The sequence below is a fragment of the Paroedura picta genome, chromosome 1 (genome assembly GCF_049243985.1).
Source record: "Paroedura picta isolate Pp20150507F chromosome 1, Ppicta_v3.0, whole genome shotgun sequence".
Classification (NCBI taxonomy): Eukaryota; Metazoa; Chordata; class Lepidosauria; order Squamata; family Gekkonidae; genus Paroedura; species Paroedura picta.
In genome coordinates, this window is record NC_135369.1 from 106,044,513 (window position 1) to 106,068,199 (window position 23,687).

The 23,687-nt window shown below is 43.7% G+C and overlaps 1 long non-coding RNA gene across 1 annotated transcript; it reads right to left on the reverse strand.

The window, feature by feature from the left end:
* Positions 1-19,171: 19,171 nt before the first annotated feature.
* Positions 19,172-23,044, reverse strand: LOC143840947 (uncharacterized). Its single transcript, XR_013232498.1, has 3 exons — positions 22,912-23,044; positions 19,974-20,084; positions 19,172-19,282 (listed from the first exon to the last, which is right to left on the reverse strand). It is a non-coding gene; the product is annotated as an uncharacterized LOC143840947 (long non-coding RNA).
* Positions 23,045-23,687: the final 643 nt, after the last annotated feature.

Genomic DNA, 23,687 nt, shown 5'->3' on the forward strand with positions numbered 1-23,687 from the left:
CCCCTGTGCAAGCACCGAGTCATGTCTGACCCTTGGGGTGACGCCCTCTAGCGTTTTCATGGCAGACTCAATACGGGGTGGTTTGCCAGTGCCTTCCCCAGTCATGACCGTTTACCCCCCAGCAAGCTGGGTACTCATTTTACCGACCTCGGAAGGATGGAAGGCTGAGTCAACCTTGAGCCGGCTGCTGGGATTGAACTCCCAGCCTTATGGGCAAAGCTTTCAGACGGCTGCCTTACCACTCTGCGCCACAAGAGGCTCTAATTTGTTTGAAAGGTGACAGTAAAAGTCACTTTTCTTTAAAATATGGGAGCCCTTTCTACTCTATTGGTAGCATATTTGTTTCACTTTATGATTGAACTAATAAAAACAGGGGAGTAGGCTTAAGTGTTTTGAATATTTTTCATAATGTTTAAAATGTAATAAAAAAATTAAAGGGTCCTTACCTGAACTATTTTAAAAAGTAAAATAGATGGGGAAAGGAGCAGGTTCTAATATGATTACTTTCTAAACAATTGCTTCACCAATGTTTATTATATGTATCTACTCTATTTCTATCTTTTCTGGAAAAATAAAAATCTATATAAAAAAATTTAAAGAATTTAGACGAGCTATTCAAAAAGTTTTTGGTACTCACTACCAATGCGTACTGCCACACACACACACACACACACAAAACTATGGGGAGGACTTTTGTGGACTGAATTGTGATCCACCTTTGTCTTAAACTGTTGTTATGCCCCTAGTATCAGCCAGCTCCCTCAATTCCACATCTTAATATATATCTCTGCAATTTATTAATAGAATTGTAAATGATTAGCTACTGAAATCAGATTGAGAAAGCCACCATCTGCAGTACAGAAGTGGCATTATCAAACAAATGTTCAAGGCTGTTAATATTCAGCTTTGCATTGATGTCTTCATGAGTAACTTCCTCCATATGGTAGTAGTCACAGCTATTGTTACTGGCTCCATTTTTTAAGACAATCTCATTCTGTGGGCAATAATAAATGAATGGCACAATTATAACACCATAGTTGGAGTCATAATAACTGATTTCTCACAATATGAGTGAAATTTCAGTGCCTATCATTCCCATCTGAATCATACCACATGACAGTCATTGATTTCATGACAGCCATTTCATTGTTTTCAATCTGAATATGTGTGTGAAATGAGGGGAGAATTGTATGGGCGAACAGGTAGAGTGACTAAGTTTTGAGAATTTTCTCAGCGTCCCAAACTGTGCTAGTGCTAAAGGGGAGGGGTTGGAGGTGAGGAAGCGCTTGGACTTTCCCCTTGCTTTTGAACTATACCAAGGTTTTGGGGGGTGATGTTACATGAGTTTCAGGGTAGGGCATAGAAAATCCTAATCCATCTATAGCATGCTGATTCTTAATACTTTTACCTTACTATAAACTTTGCATTAAATTGAAAACATCCATTTTTACTGGTATAATGCAACCTCCAGATCTTTTTTTTTTATTATTATTATTATTATTATTATTATTATTATTATTATTATTATTATTATTATTATTATTATTATTATTTTGATTTATTTCCCGCCACTCCCAAATGGCTCGTGGCAGGTTACAGTGTCTTTTGAATCAAAACCACAAGATTTGTTTTCCCAAAGGAATTTTTTAAAATTCTCTTATGGTTGGAATCCTAAAATCACTTTTCTGGGAATAAGCCTTACTGAATAAAATGGCTGTTAATTTTTTTTAATTAACCTTCCACTTATATTTGGAAAAAAATCTTTTAAGCCACAAACAGTAAATATGTAGATAATTTTACTATGTTATCCTTATAAATAGATGTGTGCTGTACTGATACAGATGCTGCATCATTAAACTCCCTCCTTTCGTCCTAAGAGGGCACTCGACATGTTTTCATGAATACCTATTAATACTTATTTATAAGTATCACATGGAGAAATAATCTACATATTTATAATTTGTGGCTTAAAACAAATTTTCCCAAACATAAGTGAAAGGATAACAAAAAGTAACCAATTTAAAATATATTTAAGTTGTCCAGATGGGGATCAAATCAAGCATTTGAAGTCTGCTGACATGCGCAGTAAGCTACCAACAGTGCTCGTATCTAATACTGTAAGAAAAGTGTCTCACTGACCTGTACAATGCTGTTATCAGCCTCTACACACAAAAAAGGTCCTTTCAAAAAGCATTAGACTGACACAAAGAAGGAGCTATCAAATTTCCCCCTGTAAGTTTGTGTAGAAATGTTTGGAAACAGTCTTTAGCGATAAAGATGCTGCATTGTTAAACTCCCTCCCCTCATCCATTAAAAATGCATTTAACACATCTTTTCTTGAATTCCTATTAATACCTATTTATAAGTATAACATGGTAAAATGATTTACATATTTTTTGTTTGTTGCTTACAACACATTTTTTCAACTGTAAGTGGGAGGATAATGAAAAAAATGCTTAAAATGTAAAAGTTATGCATACGGGGATTGAATCAGGGGCCCTTGCATCTGAAGTCTGTTAACATACAATGTGAGCTACCAATGGTGCTGATATTCAAGGCTGTAAGAAACACATCTTACTGTCCTGGACAATGATGTCTGCAGCCTCTACCCCCAAAAAAGTTATTTTAAAAGTATTAGACTGATAATGAATTACAGCATATAGATGGTATATTTCTCATACTTATAGGCCACTGCTCCTGACCAGTTGGCTTGTGGCAGCTAATAACATATAAAATATATTAAAACAGTAAAACAATACTCCCCTCCCCCTCCCATGCCAGTCACCCCCCCTCCCCTCCCGATTGGAAGTGCTGGAGGAGGGGCAGATCTCCTTTCTCCGTCCACCTGGCCTTAACCAAATGCCTGGCAGAAGAGCTCCATCAGGGCCCTCGGCTGTTCCAGGAGCTCATTCCACCAGGCAGGGGACATCCACACACATGCCACAAAATAAATCAATACAGTGCTTTTTGCAAAAAATAAATCTGATTGAGCTCGCTGTCATGCAGAGTTCATATTCCAGTGCTCCATGAGAAAAATCAAAGGTATGGAAACTGCAGAGAATAAAAACTGACCTTGAATTAAGCATTATTGGGTGGAATACAGTTGTATTCCAGAGTAAAGTGTGTGTACAGAAAAGGCCCAAGTCCAAACCTGATATAGAACAATACCGTAATTATTTATTGATTTGATTGTTTGTTTGTTTGTTTGTTTATCATACTTCTATACCACCCTCCCCGGAGGCTCAGGGCGGTTTACATTATAACAGAGAACCATACATAAAACAGTCTGTAGAACATGTACATCGATAACTAACAATTGGAACCAAACACAACACAGTATAACAGTAAACAATCATAATACAAACAGGTCCAGGGCTTGTTGATGGGATTCTGAGGGGGGTGGCTTATTGATTGAATTCTGAGGGGGGGTGGGGGGGAGCAGGGGCCCTTGGTCGCTGTAGATTACGTCTGGTCTCGGCCAAATGCCTGGTGGAGGAGCTCCTTTTTGCAGGCCCTGCGGAACTGTTTAAGCTCCGTCAGGGCCCTGATCTCCTCTGGGAGCTCGTTCCACCAGGTAGGGGCCAGAACAGAGAATGCTCTGGCCCTGGTCGAGACCAGATGGACTTCTTTAGGGCCAGGGATCCTTAGCTGATTGGAGGCAGTAGAGCGTAGAGCTCTTTTGGGGGCATAGGTGGGGAGGCGGTCCCTCAGGTACACTGGGCCCTGACCGCGTATGGCCTTGAAGGTAATTACCAGAACCTTTAGTCTGATCCGGAATTCAACTGGTAACCACTGCAGCTGATGGAGAATAGGCTGGATATGAGACCTCCACGGTGTTGCCGTGAGGATCCTGGCTGCTGCATTTTGAACTAGTTGTAGTTTCCGGGTCAGGGCTAAGGGCAGGCCTGCATAGAGCGAGTTACAAAAGTCCAGTCTAGAGGTGACCGTCGCATGGATCACTGTGGCTAGGTGTTCCGGGGCCAGGTAGGGCGCTAGTAGTTTGGCTTGGCGGAGATGGTAGAATGCCAGCCGCGCTACCTTTGTGATCTGGGCCTCCATTGTGAGAGAGGCGTCCAGAATCACGCCTAGGTTCCTGGTGGAGTGAGCCAAAGAGAGCTGCATGCCATCCAGGGTAGGCAGGTGCGCTTCCTCGCATGGGCCCTTCCTACCTAGCCACAGTCTTTGAAGGATTGAGCTTCAGACGACTCTGCTTGAGCCATCTTGTCACTGCTTCCAGGCAGCTGGCTAATGCTTCTGGGGGAGAGTCAGGGCGGCCATCCATCAGGAGGAAGAGCTGGTTGTCATCTGCATATTGATGGCAACCCAGCCCAAACTTCCATACCAGCTGTGCGAGAGGACGCATGAAGATGTTGAATAGGATAGGAGAGAGGACCGCTCCTTGTGGGACTCCACAAGTAAGTTGCCGGCGGCCTGATGTTTTCTCTCCTATTGCAACCCTCTATCCACGATCCTGGAGGAAGGAGATCAGCCATTGAAGGGCTGTCCCTTGTATTCCAGTATCGATGAGGTGGCGAGCTAGAAGCTCGTGATCAACTGTGTCAAACGCTGCTGAGAGGTCTAATAATATCATCAGTGCCGACCCACCTCGATCCAACTGGCGACGGAGGTCGTCCGTCAGGGCAACTAGCGCTGTCTCTACCCCATGGCCAGGCCAGAAGCCTGACTAGGATGGGTCTAGGACCGAAGCTTCTTCCAGGTATTCTGTCAGTTGGTTTGCGACTGCCCTTTCTATCATCTTGCCCAGAAACGCTAAGTGCGAGGGGCCTGTAGTTGTTAGGCTCTTGTGGGTTTAGAGATGTTTTTTTCAACAGTGGACGTACCACAACCTCTTTCAAACCCTCTGGGAATTCTCCTGTTGTTAGAGATAGGTTGATTATGTCCCGGAGGGGGCCCATTATCTTTATGCCAGCTGTTTTCAAGAGCCAGGATGGGCAAGGATCTGGTGGGCATGTAGTTGGTCTTGTTGTCGCTAGAATCCTGTCCACTTCGGTCAGCGTGAGTCATCTGAAGTTACTCATAGTTTTCTCCAAAGACGGCCAAGGGGCCTCTAGTTCACTTTTTGTATCTAAGGTTGGAGGGTGGTCCTGGCGGAGTGTCGAGATTTTGTCCGCAAAATGACTCGCAAATGCCTCACAGCTGATGTCCAATTGGCTACTGTTTTGTTGCCCTTCAATCAGGGCAGTGAGGGATCGAACTACCTTAAACAATTGAGCTGGGCGAGTCTGCAGATGCGATGGTAGCCGAGTAAAAATTGCATTTTACTGACTTTACCGCCATCTCATAGGCTTTCATCTGCATTCTATAAGATGTTCTCGAGGCTTCATCACGAGTCTTCCTCCAAACTCGCTCTAGCCGTCTCAGTTCCCGTTTCTTGTCGCAAAGCTCCTCGGTGTACCAGGGAGCTCGCTTGAGACGGGGCTGGAGAGGGCGTCGGGGAGCTATCTCATCAATGGCAGTCAGCAGTCTGTTATGCCAGTCACTGACCAAGCCATTGAGAGAAGTGCCGGGAGGCATTGGTTCCCACAGAGCATTCCGGAATCCTATTGGATCCATAAGTCTCCGTGGGCGAGCTAAAATTTGCTCAGCGCCCAACTGAGGAGGTGGTGGGAGCCTTAGCCAAGCCTTTAAAGCATAGTGGTCTGACCATGGCACGGCTGTTGTTGTGACCAGATCCACATCCAAACCTGCGCCGAAAATAAGATCCAGGGTGTGACCTGCTTGATGGGTGGGGCGAACAACAAATTGTGAGAGCCCTAGTGTTGCCATGGATGACACTAGGTCCTGTCCAGTTCTAGAGGACAGTAGCTCAGCATGGACGTTAAAGTCCCCCAGGACTAGTAGACTGGAGAACTGTAGTGTCCAGGCTGCCACCGCCTCTAGCAGGGCAGGCAGGGCATCTGGCAGTGCATTGGGAGCGCGGTACACTAGCCAGATGGCCATGCTCTCGGTTGATCCCCATCCGAGGCCAACACATTCAATGCCTGGTATTGACGGCGCAGGAAGGGTTCTAAAGGAGAAAGCCTCTCAGGTAAGGATTGCCACCCCTCCTCCCCGCCCCGCTGTCCGGGACTGGTGGAGGACAGAAAACCCAGCTGGGGCTAGATCTTTGAGGGCAACCGTTTCCCCCTCCCAGGTCTAGGTTTCTGTCACGCACGCCAGGTCCGCTCTTTGCTCTACAAAGTGGTTTTGCAGCGTAGAGGTTTTGTTGTTTATTGACCTGGCGTTGCACAGCACCAGTGTCAGAGGCGGGTTGTTTACCTTTGCCTCCACCCATCCAATTAGGATTGGATACACTACCAAGCTCATAAAAAAACCTTCCACAATGTATATTGCATTGTATATTTTTGCCTCAAGCCAAAATTCAATGTATTTGAATGTGAAAGTGTCTCACAATTTTATTTCATTTTATGGTATGATGACAATTGTTGTGTTTCACAGCACCCAAACACCCAATATCCTGGCCACAGCCAGTCACCAGTCCTGGATGGGCCACAGTGACAATCACTTCTTACTCTGCCTTGCTTACAGCACTCTACGGCCCCTTAGCACCTGACTACACTCACCTGAATGATACATAAAAGACTGCAGGAAATAGCAGCTGATGGCCGTTTCTGTTGCACAGTTAAGTATGGGGCTGCACCAACCAATTACAACAAGTGGATAGGGACTTGTGTGGTAAAAGGGGCCCACAGAAGGCATTTTTCATGGCTTTCCGAAAGCCAAAACTGGACTTCCTTAAAGACAATGTGGTGTAAGCATGAGAGATTGGAGAGCTGGCATGAATATATTTCTCACCCTAGCCCACCTCAGAGGGTTAAGCATAAAATAAGGGAGATAACCACATATGCATTCTGAAGAGAGACCAGAATATAGAGAACCACATTTACTACTCTAAGAATTTTGGGGGAAAGTGTGAGAGTAAAAAAAAAAAAAAAAAAAGCACAAAGCAATCAAATGTTTGCCAGTAGTTGTCACATTGAACATTGCTGGAGCTACATCCTGAAAGAAATCTCAAATCCTGTTCACAGCTACAGCTACAGCATGGTACACTCCCCATTAAATACTTCCACATAATCATTTTTAAAAGCCTATCTGTGAGCTCTGAAATTAGGTCACTAGCAGCTCTTGTTAAATGGATCCAGAATTCAGAAACACCGTTCAGAGAAAGAACATGAGTAGCATTAGACGATGTGGACCTTAGTAACAGAACCGTCACTGTCATTAATGGCTGGCTGAATAGAAAAAGGGACCTCTCATTGCATGATGTTAATGGAGAGCTATAAACCCGAGATCTCATAAGTGAACAACTGGGTAATGGAGTTTTTAAGATGCAGCATATAGACAAGGTAGAAAATAAACATCAGGATCCTGAGAAATCTAATCAATCTCTGATTAAGCTAATTGGAGCCCATCCACTGAAAATTAATGATTTGGAAAATTGCTCTGGGGGTGGGGCAAAAAAGGGCAAAAACATAGATTGTTAAGCTTAGAGAAAAGAAAGGTTTGAAGGCTAAAATATTTATGAAAATCCTGCATAGGAATATTACACGAAATTACTGGCTGTGGGTCATTGTTTTAGCCTAATGGTAGTGGTTATTCCCCTCCTCCATCCCAAGTAAAAGGTACCAGTGGGAGTTTAAAAGAGAATGCCATTTTCCTCCCTCAACATCAGCACAACAAATAATCAATATAACAGAAAGCCTGAGATCGAGTTGGAAGTGCAAAACAAAACTCCCTCATGAAAAAAAAGGAGGGGGGGAATTCAGAATGCAAACCATGAGTGTGTTCTGTTTCATAATTCTACTGGTCCAGCCAATGAAATAAGAGGAGCTGCAAAGTTGTGGATGATTGTATTCAAAGGCCTCGAAGAAACCGCACACAACTTTAAAAGCAGCTGTGGCCCATCCGGTGTTTACAAAAGCAATTTTCAACCTTTTTTCCCTGGCAACAGGAAGCATTTATTTGTAACTCACAAGAAAAGAAACACATTTCTGAGCCTCACAAAATAGGAAATTTTAGGTTAAAACCAGTATCCCATCAGTTCCAGCATCCTGTGGCCAGCCAGTTGCCATGGAAGGTCACTGAATAGGGCAGAGAGGTCAAAGCCTTCCCTGATCTTGCCTCCAAGCCCTGATAGTCACTGGTGTTCCGCTTCTGGAAGCAAGGTGCCTGTTAGTCCTCTTGGCTAAAAGCCATTGATGGAACTATTCTCTATGAGCCTGTCTTGTCCCTTTTAAAAAGACATCTGTGCTCATGGCCATTATTACATCCAGCGGCAGTAAATTCCATGATTTAATATTAATTGAATGAAGAGGTATTTCCTTTGATTTGTCCAGAATCATACATTACATTTGAGCCCCTTTCCTAGGACTTCTAGACTATTAGTTTAGCTTGCTAGGCCTGATCCTGTTTAAACTACATAAAGCACAAGCATCTGAAAAACATATCAATATGGCTATTATTCAAAATAAACAAACAGGATACACAATGCAAAGGGCTGGATCCAAAGTGCTGTGTGCAATGCTCTGTGCATGGACTTTTTAGTTGTCTCCTCCACACTCCTCTCAGGGTAGGGGACATCTGATCTCTGAAATGAAAAAGGCTGAAAGCTTATACCCAGAATTAAACTTTGTTGGTCTTAAAAAGTGCCATTGGACTCAAATTTTGTTCTACCAGAACATTGTTGGAAGACAGGGGAGATATGCTCTTCACCTTATGTTTTAATTAGTATCTGTCTGTCTAACCCTTTTCACAGTTAGCTATCATATTCCCATGACCACTCCTTCTATCTGAAATAGTTGTCCCCTTCCACTGAGCCCACAGCTTTGGGAGGGATACATGGAGCAGTGAGGGAGGTAGGGAATACCCACCTTGTCATCCGGATCAGCTGAATCAACCCTGGCGATCAATGGTGTGAGAGATGTCACAGCCAACTTGCTTCCACATCCCTAACCTTTTTCAAATGTTCAGTTTTGGTGCACTAACCATATATAAGGTGTCAGTCAACCAGGTGGTCCCTGGAGATCTCCCATTATTACAATTGATCTCTAGGTGACAGTTCACCTGGAGAAAATGGTTGTGTAAGAGGGTGAACTCTATGGCATTCTATCCTGCTGCGGTTCCTCCCCTCCCCAAATCCCACCCTCCCCATGTACCAACCCCCTAATCTCCAAGTATTTCCCAGTCCAGAGCTGGCAACCCTAAGCAGACATAATGGAAGCTTGTGCTAGCAGAGTTCTCTTGATATCTATGGTTGACATTTTGTGTGAATAAGACAATGCACACGTTTTCCCATCGCACGCATTTCTCCATGTATAAGTATACACAAACACCTTTAAAAAGCCAGTGCTCCATGCCTACATATTGAAGCTGAAAAATACATTTGTATGTGCTGTTCACACAAAGTGGAGATTTCTTATTGGGAGGAGCATGGATGCACATCTCCTTGCCCTTCTTGTTGAGTAGAGGAAGAAACAACTGCACAAAATAGTACAAATTGTATATTCACCATTTGTAATTACAATATAAAAGGGAAATTATTATTATAAAAAGAGAAACTCAAGTGTGCTTCATTTGGATCATTTATACTGGCTGCAGAATCCAACTCTTCTGGGCACAGATTCTGTATTGCTTGCTTATAACTCGAACAGGAATGCAGTCATATTTTCTCATTTCTAATTACAGAAGGTATTTAAGCTTGTTGTTCATAGAAAAAATAAAGTGTAAAAATAGGTTTTTAATTGAGTAAATCCCCAGTATTATTCCATACCTTGACTAGCTCATTTGGCCAAGATCACTGCAGGACCATTTCATTCTTTTACAGTGCAGTAGTTTAATCACCCAAAGAGACTTCTAGCAACAACAATGAAGTCTGAACAAAGGCAGGAGCTTTTGGATGAAGAGGCACATTCTGTCCCTGCACCAGATAATACAATGAAAATTAAACAGCTAAAATATATTTCACTTTCAGCCATGGAATTTGTTGGCTTGCTGTGAGGTTAAGAAAGCAACATTTTTATTGATTTCTGCTGATATATTTCCCTTTTTTGCAGAAGCCCTTTTCTTTCCTTTTAATTGCTAAAATGATAAATGAACAAATAAACACACAAAAGTTCATTCAGTGCTCAAAAACATAAAACAAAACAGACCACCTATCTGAATGATGGAGGGACAGGCAAGAATGAGGCCCACAACTGATGCGCTGATGGGTATGCATGTCATTTCAGTTGCCCGCCAGCCTCACACCATAGCTGAGGGATGTACCATGCCTTCTTTGTCTTTACTCTTCAATCAATGAAGTCAAAAGGATTGCCAACAATATTTTAACTATCTGAACAAAAAAGGAGAACAAAGGGATAATTTAGCCACTGTCTTGCTAAAGTCTACCTTCTATCTTAATAAGCCATGGGCTAGCTTTTGTCCTAAATCCATTTACTTAAATGGTTTTTATTGTTAGGTCAAACTGTGCATATGATTGTGTTATTTGGCGATCTGATAGGCCAGTATTAGTATCCCATAATGCAGTGGTAGGGAAGGCTAGAAAATAATGGCACATCTAAGGCAATGACGAATTTGTGGAGATGTGAGATCTGAACTAGGGATGCATAGTCCAAACTTTATTAAGATCCATCCCAAACCATGCCAATTCATAAATAAAGTACCATATTTGCCGGCGTATAAGACGATTGGGCGTATAAGACGACCCCCCAACATTTCCACTCAAAATATAGAATTTGTTACATTACATTACAGTACTATGGGCCACTATGGGCAGCTATGTCTATCCCAACTGAAGTGCACCCGGCGTATAGGACGACCCCTCCCCACTTGGAGGCATGTTTTTCAGGGGGGAAAAGTAGTCTTATACGCCAGCATATACTGTAAATGTTCCAAATTAAAACAGATCCAATCTGAGATGATGACCACATGGAAGACATTATGCTGTGCTGTCCCCTGATGTTTGGCTCGTTTCTTCCCACTACTACATGGGAAGTCCCGACCCAGCTCTTCCCCCTGTTTGCCCCCAGGAGTTGTATACACATGGGACAGCCGAAGGACAGGAAGTCAAAACTTCCCATTGTTTGTTTTATGCATCAATCATTGTCACATCATCTTCCAGTGGCATTTTGATGCATTTGAACACACCCATCCTTCTACCCACCTCCTTCCAAGGCTGAAATTATCCTGTTTTGTTTGTTTTTGTTAAGGCTGGAATCGTGTAACAATGCAAATCCAGTATAACAAAATTGCCCCTCCCCAGCCCAGACTGGAAAAAACAGACCCCAAAACTAATTAATGCTGCTGACCTGAAGGTGCACTGTGCAGGCAAGCTCCACCGCCACACGCCTCCTAACCAACCCAAGGCTACACATTTGCCAACCCAAGGCTGTGCAGCTGGAGGAGGGGACTTAATTGCATTGTAATACAATTCCAGCCTTTAAAAAAAAAATCCAGGGGAAGTTCTTGAGGACAGAAGTGATGCTTGCAGGGCTGGAGCAATGCCCCGACTGTGGACAGCCCGGGTTTTCCACTTCCAGATGGCCCAGTGCTGACTTACACCTTGTTGCATCCCACAGCAAAAAAAGGAACACAGATTTATCTAGAAGAAGAAGAGTTGGTTCTTATATGCCGCTTTTCCCTACCCGAAGGAGGCTCAAAGCGGCTTACAGTCGGCTTCCCTTTCCTCTCCCCACAACAGACACCCTGTGGGGTGGGTGAGGCTGAGTGAGCCCTGATATCACTGCTCGGTCAGAACAGCTTCATCAGTGCCGCAGCGAGCCCAAGGTCACCCAGCTGGTTGCATGTGCAGAATCGAACCCGGCATGCCAGATTAGAAGTCTGCACTCTTAGCCAATACACCAAACTGGTTCTCTACATTCCCTTGCTGTGGGGCAACTGAGGGCCTGAGTTGGGCCAGGCTTGAGACTGCCTCATATCAGTTCCAGTTCTGTCAGGAAGCGGGAATTAGTCCCCCCCCCCCCGTGCAAGTTTTGTGGCCAAATCCTTCATGTGGAAATGGTCTGAGAGTTATTCTGGTGTCTGCCATTTTGGTGTAGTGGTCAGGAGTGTAAACTTCTAACCTGGCGAGCCGGGTTTGATTCCGTGCTCGCCCACATGCAGCCTGCTGGGTGACCTTGGGCTCACCACAGAACTGATAAAGCTGTTCTGACCGAGCAGTGATATCAGGGCTCTGTCAGCCTCACCCACCTCACAGGGTGTCTGTTGTGAGGAGAGGAAAGGGAAGGTGATTGTAAGCTGCTTTGAGACTCCTTCGGGTAGAGAAAACCGGAATATAAGAACCAACTCTTCTTCTTCTTCTCTGATTTCATTTTTACAGCAAGGTGAAATAGATATGGACCTAATATGAACACTATCCAGCCAGAATAACCAGCCCACCCTCCAGCTATACATGAACCCTCCAGGTTCATCCCAGCTGGCTTTATGTGTACCATTTTTCCACATTTCATTTTTATTGGTTATTTAAGCAACTTTTTGGCAATGTCAGTACCATCTCACTGGCTTTAGGAAGGTTCCCTGATTCAGTATAGACACCGTGATTTCATGAGCGATTTCACTTGTCATTCTTCAGGCCTGCATCTGTTAGGTAGCACATAAAGGCAATGCCTGCACATGCCAACAGGCATGCACAGCAGATGGTGGGTATAGAGTTAGCATTTATGGATTACCTTCCAATGGCAGACAGTTCAGCTGCTATTTGTAAAGAAAAAAAGACACAGGCTAAGACCTCTTGACAGAGGCTAAATCAACCTGCCTTCCCTGTGGGTAACAGACAGACAGGTATACTGATTGCAGAGACTGAGGGGACACAAGTACGGTCCTGGCTTTATCCCGGGCTGGCACTAGATATTCCACATAACCAGCAGACTATGGTGGGATAACAGAGACAGAGCCTCTATTGTGTAGGTGAATTTCCTCCAGGCCAGGGATTTTTGATGGGGGAGGGGGTGATCACTTGGGCATGAAATTGGAGCCACTGTGGGTGGGCAGGTAGTTGTGAGTTCCTACATTGTGCAGGGGGTTGAACTAGATGATCCTGGAGGTCCCTTCCAACTCTATGATTCTATGATCTATGGAAGATAATATATCTATGCAAGAAATACCTTTCCTGTCTAGAATGGAGTTCTCTAAAAATTAGTTGTTATATTAGTACAATACCACAACCAGAGTATGTGCTTTCTTTGTTTGTTGTTACATTAGTTTAATTAAACATTCTGCTAACTTTTCTGGATGGTGCAGACTCATACCACGGGTCCTATCACTCAACAGCCATCAGAAAGGACCCCTAATTTAACATTTGAGATATCTTTATTGCATTTCAAAGCAGCTAATGGGAAAACCAATAGGCATGGGTCCACCCATTCATGGGCAAATCTTTATTCACTGTGGCTTACTAATGAGAAGCTTTCTCTCCAGGAGACAAAAATACTGAAAGTATTGTGAAGTAAGTTGTGTGTGGTTAGGTGTTCAGTTCTGCTATGCACTCCAGTTTTTGTTTTTGAAATCACCACTTGTGGATCCTGGAAAAAAGTTGGAAAAGTTCATTTATAGACCTATTTATGCCTGCATTGCAAGACTGCATTTTAGGTACCTGTGGAATAGAGATGGTTTGTCCTATCTGTCAGTTGGCCAGATTATTTGTTGTAAAGTCATTGTGTTTGTTGAACAAAGATACAAGTACTTCAAATCAGACATTTGTCTGTGATTTTGTGCCAGCCAGACTCTCATGTGCTCTTTCCTTCTCATGATCAGGGCATGTGGACAGAAGCAGCTGTCCTCTCCATGTTGTTTTCTCCTCCTGAGACTACCCCATGGAGATGATATGAGCGCCATTCCCAAAATCACAGTACTTGTGCACTTGCAAGCCAGCTTTGCAAGACAACCAATCATGGAAGCACAGGGCAGTTGAAGGAGAAACCAGCATGTAGGATAAGATGCCAGCTGCTTCTGCCAGCATGCTCCAATCATCAGGAGAAAAGGGCACACATGAGTCTGGCAGGCACAAGGCTTCCACACAAGTCTTTGATTCAGAGTCCCCATGTCACTCATCAAACACAAGCACTATGCAAGATTTAAATTGGCCTATTGTCCCCATACCCCAACACGTCCAAAGCATGCCAATTCTAGTAAGTATAAGCACATACTCTTCTATTGCAAGCTTCCATTTCTTACAATTTCATGAAATATGGTAAACAAAATGTGAAAGCAAAATGAGTACCCAGCCTGCTGGGGGGTAAACGGTAATGACCACCCCGTATTGAGTCTGCCAAGAAAACACTGGAGGGCGTCACCCCAGACATGACCCGATGCTTGCACAGGGAATACCTTTACCTTTACCTTTTAATGAGCTACTGAGGGAGTCCCAATCAGATCTTCACAGCATTTTAATTTGAATTGGGTCCATGCAAGAAAAAAACAGAGGATTCAATTAACCCTTTCACCTCCACATGCTATTGTCTATCAAAATCCATCCCTGTGCTGCTATTACCAACAAAGGGGGAAGGAGGAGCACTCTTCATTTGTCCATCTTTTGGTTTTCTGTCCAAGCTAAAAATCACAGTTCTGATAGCTGAATTCATGGGGAGGTGGAAGGGTTAAACTTTTTCCTCCTCCACACACTAAGAATGCATGCAGCTGAAACCACCTTCTTAAAATCCAGGGGAAGATCAAGCCATTTGACCTTCAGAATTTGCAGTTAGTGGAAGTGATAAGTCAATGAATACATGCAACATTCTCAAACTTCTAACAGATGTGGCATCTGTCTAGTGTGTGCATTTGTTATAGATGGACACACACACACATACAGACACTCATAACCGACATATAAAACCACATCCTGTTTCCTTAGTGGCTTACAGTGCCATCCAAAGCAGATTTCAATGGTCTTTGAAGAATGCGACTATGCTTAAGATGGCACTGACACTGTTCTTGTTTGAAAGAAATTCATCATTGACACAATTTGTTTCCTTCTTAGATACCCATTCTGCTGCTTTTCAGAGACATCTGAGAAAGGAGCTTCTTATTTCCACTATGGGATGGTATAATACCTCTAACCTACGTTTACCTCAATAAGGATTACTGCAGAAGTACATGTTTAGTGGTTTGAACATGCTGAACTACTATATAAGTACTTAGCATGTTTATTAATCACTTGCATATGAAATGTGAATGAAATATGCCTGTTATCTTTATATGCAAGTAAACTGCTGTTTCTATCACCATGTATTTAGGAAACAGAACCAAAAGGAACTAAATCAAGATGACAGATCAAGATACCTGTTTGTCTATAGCAGTAGAAAAGAATAAGAGTCCATTAGCATCTTAAGAACCCATTATGCACCGGCTGGAATGCCCGCGCTGGCAGCAGCAGGGCAGCGGGGAAAATCCCTGATTATGCATGCCCCCACCACCAGTGTGGGCTTGGCCCGGCCCAGGGCCACGGAAGGCCCCCGTTATGCAAATGCAGGAACTTCCGCAGCTTCCAGGATACCGTGGGTGCCTGCAGGGGCTGGGGCGGGCCAGCGCTGTGTATAATTGACAGCGCGGGCATTTCGGCCTAACCAGCCCTGACCTACGGTGTCCCTGTAGGGGATACCACATGCCCCTGCAGGCTATACAGAGCCCCCAGGGGAACCCCCCTGCCCCTGCCATAGTGTGTGGAGGGGGCCCAGCCCCCCTCCAGTCCCCTGGCCCCTCCCCACCTCTACCCTCCAGCCGCTGCCACTTACCCTGCCTGGCAGCGTCCCGGGCTTCCTGGTCCCGGTGCGTACACGGGGAACGGCGGGGCATCCTGCCCCACCACAATGGCACAGCATCAGTGCCGAGTAGCTGCTGCCATGCACAATGGGCCAAAGACTAACAGAATATGTGGCAGAGTATGACCTTTCGTGAGTCACTGCTCGCTTCAAAGAACGCATATTTGGACTGACACATGTTTTGTTAGTCTTTAGGGAAGTACCGGACTCTTGATCTTTTCTAAATCAAGAATAGTATCCATGCCTGAAATTGAGGATTTAATTCAAAAGTACAGCAATTCTTCTGCACAGCAATATTTGTTTATGTCCCACAAAGTCAATGGGACTTAAATATATACAGTTGTACACAGGTCAAGGTATATAAAATACCACTATATTTATGTTTGCAGCTGTTGTTATATTTAGAAACATAAAAGCATTTAAAATCCTATTAAAATCAGAACAAGATGTCAAAGTAACTAATGGGCAGTAGTACTCAAGCAGTTTATAGAGTACAGGCAAGTGGGAGTTAAGAGAAGGGCACGACCCTTCTTCAGTAGGAGATGTTCTCAGGAAGAAGATCGCAGAATAACAATATGAACTCTGGGAAGTGGAACTTGAAAGGCTTAAAATAAGCTTTAAAGGCAAAATGAAGGAGGAAAGAACATACACTAATTGCATAAACCATGTACTCATGATCACACTGAAGTCACTAAATCCACATTTGGGATTAACAAGCAGAAACTGCTCTGAGCAGCTGATCAAATAGATATTGGTTACCAATTATCTCTAGCACAAAAGCTTAAACTATTTTTATTTCAAAATTATTGCTGGAGACCTCTCTTTTAACTGGCATTCAAATTTTGCTGATAGCCAGTAAAAGGAGATGTAGTGTGATGTTCAGGCTTTAACTCTTCATAGAGACAGAGGGAGACAAAATTAATTAATGGGAAACAACTTCCCAGTGAAATACAAGGACTACGTTTTTAGGAGACCTGTGTCTTGGAATGATTGCAAAAGGCTTACCCTATATACTTGTGTATAAGCCTAATTTTTCAGCACCTTTTTTCACGCTGAAAAAGCCCTCCTCGGCTTATATACAGGTATATACAGTAATTGAAATAAAAGCCTTCTCCAGCCAGCCAATCATTGCATTGCCTTTTGCTAATGTGTACTGCAAGCTGAGCTTGCTCTGGCAGCTTGTAGGACATCAACAGTTTGACTTAGAAACTATGATCATTTTTTTCTTTTGCCTTCACTTCTTCCTCTTCTTAATCACTTCTTCCAAACTATTCTTTTGGTTTCTGTGGGTGGGGTGGGGTGGGTTTGGGGGGTGCTTTGGGATTTACTGTTTCTTTCTCCTAGTGTTTCTTCTTTTATCTGAGGAGCAGCATTGTTTGCCTTTTCTTCTTGGGGTTGTGTTTCTTTTAAAAGCTGATTTTTACAGCTATTTCTTTCAGTGTTCAGTTTTACAGTTCTTTATTTCAGTGTTTTGTTCTGGGGGTGTAGTGCAGTTGTCATTAGATTTGTCTATTCTCCCAGTTTGGCAGCTGTTGTACTTGTAGTAGCTTGCCAACTTCAGGTACTGTTGTTCTGTTCTGATGTGCTGGCCTGGGGAGCACTGTTTGGTTCTCCTGCCAGAGCTGTTCTCACAGACAGTTCTGTCAGAGCTCTCCCAGGGTGTCTGGCATCAAGAGAGGAAAGGAAGGCGGTTGTAAGCCGCTTTGAGACTCCTTTGGTTATAGTGGAAAGCGGAGTACAAAAACCAGCAGCTATTCATCCTCTTGACTTTTCTGTATTTGTTGGGGGGGGGCTAGATGGGAGAGCCTGTGATGATGAAGCATTTCCCACCCTGGCTTATATGCGAGTCAATAAGTTTGCCAGATTTTGTGGTAAAATTAGGTGCCTCAGCTTATATGCGGGTTGGGTTATAAGTGAGTATATACGGTACTTTTGAAATTGTAGATTTCAAAAGTAAACCTTTGTTATTTGGAGATGCACTATAGTTGTGTGGGTTTCAACTTTCATATCAAAATTGCCAACCAGAGCTAAACAACTATGAGTTGTAGGATCACATTCTCCCTTCTCCTGCCCTCTCCTAGTTGGTCATGTATTCTCACCAGGGAAATTCAAATAATACGAGGCTGGGAGTTAGCAGTGGCCGCAGTTGGCTTGGTGGTGGTGGTGGGGGGGGGGAGGTGGGCCAGTAAGGATGCACTGTGTCGGCCGGTTGGAGCATGAGCCCACCAGGGGAGGCACGCTCCAGTGGAGTGTTAGGGGCAGGGCTCCAGTTGTGTCTATTTAATGTGCCATGTGGAGGAGATTGCCCCTGCATCTGCTGCCAGGAGCTGAAGGACAGCTACCCATCCTCCCATGCCTGTTTTAAAGCTTGGGATACATTATTGTTACAGCTGCGGAATAGGGGCTTGAGGTTGAGTATTTTGGTCAGGGACCAGTCTGCATACTGGGACCCTGTGGTTGGGGGTCTCTGTAAGAAACTGGCTAACACTGAGCGTGGCCTTGCCTAGCTGGGAAGGCCAGGGGCTCGGAGCCAGGAGGTAGGGATGGTTAGATGAGGTGGACACCCAACAACCATTAATCGGCCTCCTCCCAAGGAGGTTATCAGAGGGCAAGAGATCCTCCCTCCCGGCTGGAAGGGAGGGGGACCCATGGCACCCCTTGAGCCCATGTCAGCAGTCGGACGGCTGTGCGAGGGTTACTCTATACCTTGTGCCAGGCCAACCCCTTAGTTATGTTGGTTAATAAAGCTGTGGCCTGTTTTATGCCAGTCAAATAAGTGACTTGCAACTTTGTTGGCCCTATACTACCCTGCCAGTCAATACAGGCTTATATTTGCAGCAATATTAGAATCATAGAATCATAGAGTTGGAAGGGGCCATACAGGCCATCTAGTCCAACCCCCTGCTCAACGCAGGATCAGCCCTAAGCATCCTAAAGCATCCAAGAAAAGTGTGTATCCAACCTTTGCTTGAAGACTGCCAGTGAAATGCAGTTAAAGCACTTACCTAGAAACTGAAAGAGTTACAAGTCATTTTCAAACCCTGGTTCAGTGGAAACCCTGGTTAGAATTGCAGTCACTGCCGCCCCCGATAGAATCCTTAACCCCAGCTGAGCAGGAACTTTCACTTCAGAAGTGAATGAATGAAGCATTTCCCACCCACAGAGATTGAATTCACAAAACCCATATAGAGTTCTGTTAATGTATTATTCATGTTGTGATGGTTTTTCATAGGTACCCTTGACAAAGCTAGGTGATAGGATATACAAGATGAATGGTTTGTTGGATCAAGATGAAGTTGTTGTTTCTAAGACCTTAAAACATGTAGAAAATAAGTCTTCAACTCTTCCCAAGAGAATTTTAGATTTGTGTTCCTCTAGCATTAAAGGAAGACTTTTCCTCCTACCTGTTTACACAATTATAAATCAAGATCTCTTCACAGAGATTTTTTCATACTTGTGGTGCCGTGGTGGGACGTATTGCACAAAACCTGGGTATATGGTTGAACATAAGGAAAGTGTCATTGGAATTAATGGTCACTGAGTTATATGGCTGACATGGAGAATTAGACAGATTCATGGAGGACATTGCGTACCAGGCCTTCTTAAGGGGCCTAAAGCATTGCCACATGTGGCCTCAACAGGCTGGGCCTTGGTCAACTGTACATGACCTTGCACTGCAACAATTCACACTAAGCTGGTTGCAAATATATGCTTCTTTATCAGAGCTTCTACACAATGAGAGTCCTTAGAGTAGATCGTGCCACTCCCTTTCCCGGCGGCTTGCTGATCACTCCTCAGCTCACACCAACAATTCTGCCTTTATGCCTCTCTCTTACATGTCCTGCTCACACCTTGTGCTGCCCAACCCTTCTCCATGCCTGCCCTTCAAAACTTTCCCCACTTAAGGAACCAGAACTGTGGAGCCAGAGCAGAGTCCCTGCTTCCTACATGCCCACTGATTCCGTCAACCAAAAGGTACATCTTCTCCAGCCTGCACAGCTCCAGTCCCCAACAGCCAGCCTCTTCCTAGTCAATAAACTTCCAACCAGACCCAAGCAATCAAGCAAGGTCTCCCATTGCGCTCCACTGGCAGCTCTTAAAGGGCCCCCAGACCCTTTCAGCCCCTCCATGCCACCTATGAATTCTAACTAAACTGAATATCCAGATTCAGAAGGATACTAGTTTTGTGGAAGGCAGCAGGACAGAATTGTTACCTTAATGTCAGCTTCTGGTTTTCCCAGAGGCGTTTAGCAAGCTTCGGTTGAAAAGAAGATCACAGTTTACATGAAACTTTTTTGGGGTATAAATGAAGTCAAATAAGTAAAAACAAATATTGATACTGAAAAAAAATCTTAAATTGAATCATCTCAAAACTGGTTTGGGTTCAAAGCCCCACTGGGAACATATAAAAAAATTTTTTTTAAATAAGGGTATGAGTTCAACATACCTTGTAACACCACTGAGCAACCACAACCACCCCTGGAATTAGGGATAAGGACTTCCATGGTGTGATTTCTGGCATGCGTAAAAATGTAAACACTTGGTATTATGCACTTCCTCTAATTTTAAGGACTTCAATAACCTATGCTTTGGCAGTTTTACAGCTCTGCCTCTCAAGAAAATTATAAGTCACTTGTGCTGCAGCAACCCCTCCCATTTTAAGCCTATATCCCACAAGACCCCATTTGTAGCAATGTGGCTGTTTTCCATACCCTTTTCAGAAAGGCATTTCTAATTCCTTGTGTTTGGCTTCCAAGTGAGGGAACCAATCTTAGGGAGAACGCAAGATAATTTCAGACCAGACAGGCATTTTATTTTTTTATTTTTTTACTTTTAGATCATTAATTTTATGACAGCCTGACTCCCAAATGCATGATGCCAAGTGCAAAACACAAAGTTTGGAGCAAGGCCCGTTGGGCAATGAACCTTGGGGGCTATTAACTCACAGCCTACAATTTGTAAAAATGTGCAGGATACTGAGTCAGTGGAGGGGGGGGAAATAATTTTAAACATCTGTGGTATCCCTTCAGTTCTAGATTAATTACACTGCTCAGAGTCTAACGCAAGCCAGAAATTTCAAATCTCTCTGCTGCTATGTTGGGAATGTTATGCTTCCCTTGGTAATTGTCACTCCTTTCTCAGAGTATGAGGATTTCTATGCTGTTTCACTCTCGTTTACTTTTTTTGTCCTTTGATGCTGAGGGTTAGGTTAGTTATTACTTCTTTCAAAAACAAACACAGAGGAAGAACCTTCGTATTCTTTGGAATAATGGGCCAAACAAGAAGCAGCATACATCAAGTATATCTTTCCTCCTGATATTTGTGTGCATTTTAAAAATTAAATGCAGCCTTGGGACTAGATACAGGTTTGAACAGAGGATGGACTATTGAATCCTTTATTTTACAGATATTTGACAGGGGAAGGGACTGATAAAACCTTTTCACTGGAAGACATTTTTTCATTCAGAAGCATGTCCTACCAAGCTTGCTACTCCAGGAATGAAGTGTTGAGCCACTGGGGGACAGGCTTGTTCTTTCTTCGCCTAGCTGAGGCCCATGACTTACTCATAAGTAAACATTCCTAGGGTAGAAGCTTTTCCTGGCTGTCTGCACACAATATTACCTGATTGGCCCTCATTGGGTGTTACTCATGAGTAAACATTCCCAGGTCAAAGGCTTTTCCTGGCTGCCCTGTGTTCCAGAGAGCTGGCAGGGGGCTGTTTCTGGGCTTTCCACAGCCCCCCCCCTCCAGAAGGCATGTGGAGGCTGGATCAATAAGTAGCTCACTCCCCCCATGTTCTCTAAATTGAAAGAGGCCAGGAGGTGAGGGCAGCTTACTGGCAACAGGGCATGCTCTGAGGCCGGCTCCTGTTCCACTCAGCAAAATCCTGAAACTGGCAGGAAGTTTGAGTTGGCAAGCTGATCTCTTATTAGCATTTCCTGGCTGAAAGCTCCATCCTGATTGGAGCTAAACTACCAGGACTGAGGGCCCCCCATGTGGGATAAATTATCCTGCCTGAGGACCATGACTTACTTGTGAGTAAACATTCCCAGACTAGAGGCTTTTCCTGGCTTTCTGCACACAAGTTGACCTGATTAGCCCTCATTAGCAGAGTGCTCTTTACTTATTGGTGGCATACCCCAAGGGAGGGCCAATCAGGTAGGGAATGAGTTAGCTGCACACAAATTCAAATTTATAATGTTTAATGTAAGGTGACCAGATTTTAACAATGGTAAAGCGGGACACTATTGACCAGGGGGATTCTTGATTAAAAATTTGATCTATATGGAACAACAAAAAGTTTCATAGAACGCAAATATAGTATTATAATATTTGGTGAATGGCGGTATATAAATCTAACTATAAATAAAATAAATAAATATATTTTAATTTCAACATAAGTACAATTTGCCAGGTGCCCCAGATGTCCCTCTAAAAGTGGGATGATCTGGTCACCTTAGTTTAGTGATAACAGAACAAGATACAGTGGGGTCATGAAATCAAGTTCCAGAGCTGGGAGTTGGTGCTACCGAAACAGATCTCCGAGGAGGGGGAATAGCTATGGAACAGATTCCAGAAAATAATAATTAAGATCTTGCAGTTTGGATCTCAGTAATGATACTCCAAAATAAAATTAGAAGATGTTTTTTGTACCCCACTTTTGACTACCTGAAGGAGTCTCAAAGCGGTTTACAATCACCTTCCCTTCCTCTCCCCACAAGACACCCTGTGATATAGGTGGGGCTGGGAGATCTCTAAGAGAACTGCTGTATGAGAACAACTCAAACAGAATTGTGACTAGCCCAAAGTCACCCAGCTGGCTGCATGTTGAAGAGTGACAAATCAAACATGGTTCTCCGGATTAGAGGCTGCCACTCTTTAATCACTACACCAAATTGGCTCTCACTAGGAAAGAGAGATAGAAAGTGATTGTGAGCTCACACACATAACATTATTGTATATAAAATAAATATTAAAAAATATAAAGAACCAAAACCAAGCATCTGAGAACTGATTCCCACACTCACACACATACAAAAGCACATCAGAGAGGGAGTGTGACTTGTTCGAGGGAGAAGGGAAGAAATTGCAAAAAATCAGGAAGGAGTATACAACCTTAAATCAGATGACCTGAGGTTTGAAGTGGTCCAGGGACTGATAGAGTAGAGCTACAAGAAGCAGAGCAAGGAGCTGGAAAAGGAGGAGGAAAGGCTGAGTACAGCAGAGGTTCTCTGAAGTAAACCAGAGATCAGGACCAAAGATCTGAGGCAGTTTGCTGGTCCTTGGGGTTTTTTATGGACAGAAGATCCCAGGTCACAGTGGGGGTTTGGCTAATTTTGGATTGAATCAAGATAAGAAGTTTGAATCTTACTGGCAGGTTTAAAGCTAACTGCTGTCACCCTTCTTTTGGGGAAATTACCTTAATTAGACTATTGTGAGCCAGATCTGCAGGGCATAAATACCTGAGAGAGGCAAATGACTAATGATATTAAGGGTAATGTAATGACTAATGACCTGTGTTCCTTCCTTGACTGAGTCACCAACCTTGTGTTGGGCAGACACCTCCAGGTAATGTGCCCAACACTGAAAGATCTTTTGTTCTTGAAAAGATGTGTCACAGAGCTCTTCAGTGTCATGGTTGAACCCATTGCCTTTTGTGAGACATCCCAAGATTCAGATTGCCTGGCTGTTAGGCTCTAAAAGGAGGCGTCATAAAAACAACAAAGTCCACAAGAAAAAGGAGCAACCTTGTTTCTAAGGGGGTCTCAGCTGGAAGAAGGTGAGACTTCACAGTAGGTCAGTGACTTCCCAGTTCTTTCTGAAAAAGTTGCATCCCTAATAGGATAGCTGGATAGCTCAGGCTAGTCTGGTTTTCTCAGCTCTCAGAAGCT